The following is a 2,309-nucleotide window of genomic DNA, read 5'->3' on the forward strand; positions in this document are numbered from 1 at the left end:
AACACTCATGCAGTCATTTGATGTGTCTGGATGCTGCATAGCTTTGACAGCATCTAACTTGAACTCATCCTCATTGACTCTCAAGGTCACTTCCCCTTTTTGAACATCAATGAGGGTTCGTCCAGTTGCTAGGAAAGGTCTTCCTAGAATGAGAGTTGCACTCTTGTGCTCCTCCATTTCCAGTACTACAAAGTCAGTGGGAAAGGCGAATGGCCCAACTGTGACAATCACATCCTCAATTATGCCTGATGGGTATTTAATTGAGCCATCAGTAAGTTGAAGACAGATCCGGGTTGGTTTGACCTCTTCAGTCAAGCCAAGCTTTCTGATAGTGGATGCAGGGAGTAGGTTGATACTTGCCTCAAGATCACATAGAGTTGTCTTGGTACAAGTACCCTCTAATGTGCATGGTATCATAAAGCTCCCAGGATCCTTAAGCTTTTCTAGTAAGCTCTTTGAAATGACTGCACTGCACTCTTCAGTGAGGTAGACTTTTTCAGTTTCCCTCAAATCCTTCTTATGACTTAAGATCTCTTTCATGAACTTAGCATAAGAGGGTATTTTCTCAAGTGCCTCTGCAAACGGAATCTTGATTTCAAGAGTCCTGACATAGTCTGCAAAACGGGTAAATTGTTTATCCTGTTCCGCTTGGCGGAGTTTCTGAGGATAAGGCATCTTGGCTTTGTACTCTTCAACCTTAGTTGCTGCAGGTTTATTCCCTACAGAGGTGGTTGGAGAAGCCTTCTTAGTGGGGTTACCATCATCACTTGCAGGTGTCTAATCCCTCATTGGCATTTGAACGCCAGGCTTGGGGACTGGATGGGCGTTTAACGCCAGATTCCCTCCCCTTTCTGGCATTTGAACGCCAGAACTGGACATGGACTGGGCGTTTAACGCCAGTTTTTCACCCTTTTCTAGCGTTTGAACGCCAGAGTTATTCCTCTCTGGGCTCTTACTGTTCTTAGAGGGATTTTGGGTAGCAGGTTGCTCGTCCTCTATCAGCTGTTCTTTTCCTGGCTTTCTGCTGCTTTGAGTTGAGGTATTCAATGTTTTTCCACTTCTTAATTGAACTGCTTGGCACTCTTCTGTTATTTGTTTTGATAACTGCTATTTTGTCTGATTCAATTGTGATTCCATATCCTTGTTAGCATTTTTGGTTTCTTGTAGCATCTCCTTAAATTCTGCTAACTGCCTTGTTATAGAAGATAGTTGCTGATTGAGTTCAGCAACTTGTTCCTAAGGACTAAAGTTAGTTGATACTGCCTTAGCTTCTTCCTTCTTGGAGGACGCACTTCTTATATACAGATGCTGATTCCTAGCAATTGTATCGATAAGCTCTTGAGCCTCTTCAATAGTCTTTCTCATGTGTATAGATCCACCAGCTGAGTGGTCTAGAGATATCTGAGCTTTTTCTGTAAGCCCGTAGTAGAAGATGTCTAACTGCACCCAATCTGAAAATATTTTAGAGGGGCATTTCCTTAGAATCCCTCTGTACCTCTTTCAAGCGTTATAAAGGGATTTATCATCCTCTTGTTTAAAGCCTTGGATGTCCAGCCTTAGCCGTATCATCCTTTTTGGAGGAAAATATTGATTCAGGAATTTGTCTGATAACTGTTTCCATGTTCTTATGCTTGTTGTGGGTTGGTTATTTAACCACCTCTTAGCTTGCTCTCTTACAGCATATGAAAACAGTAATAATCTGTATTGTCATGCACTGTGTCAGCAATTTGCAAGAACTGCGCCAGAAACTCAGTAGGTTCTTTCTGTGGAAGACCGGAATGCTGGCAATTTTGCTGCACCATGACAATGAGCTGACGATTTAGCTCAAAACTACTTGCTTTGATGGGAGGTATACAGATACTACTCCCGTATGCAGCGGTTAGCATATGACCCCAGAGTCTTTCTGGACTGTTCATTTCCACTTATGTGCATGATGAAAAAAAGGGAATTGATATGAATTGCAAATGAATTATATTTTTGTTTATTTTATTTTATTTAATTAAAAGCAACCAAACAAAATAGAATAAAATAAATGGAAAATAAAATAAAAGTTTTGAAAACTAGAATAATTGATTAATTAAGAAAATTTAAAAAACCTTGGATATGAATTTTTTTGAAAAAGATTTTGAATTTTGAAATTCTAAAACTAAGATAAGATAAAATAAGAAGTTTTAAAATAAAAATCTGAATTTTTAAAGGTAGAATTCGAAAATCAATTAAAATAAAGAGAAAAAATATTTTTGAATTTAATGAAGAAAGAGAAAAACAGGAAAAATGACACCAAACTTAAAGTTTTTAGATCAAAACAA

This window comes from Arachis hypogaea, chromosome 20 (genome assembly GCF_003086295.3).
Source record: "Arachis hypogaea cultivar Tifrunner chromosome 20, arahy.Tifrunner.gnm2.J5K5, whole genome shotgun sequence".
NCBI classification, from domain to species: domain Eukaryota; kingdom Viridiplantae; phylum Streptophyta; class Magnoliopsida; order Fabales; family Fabaceae; genus Arachis; species Arachis hypogaea.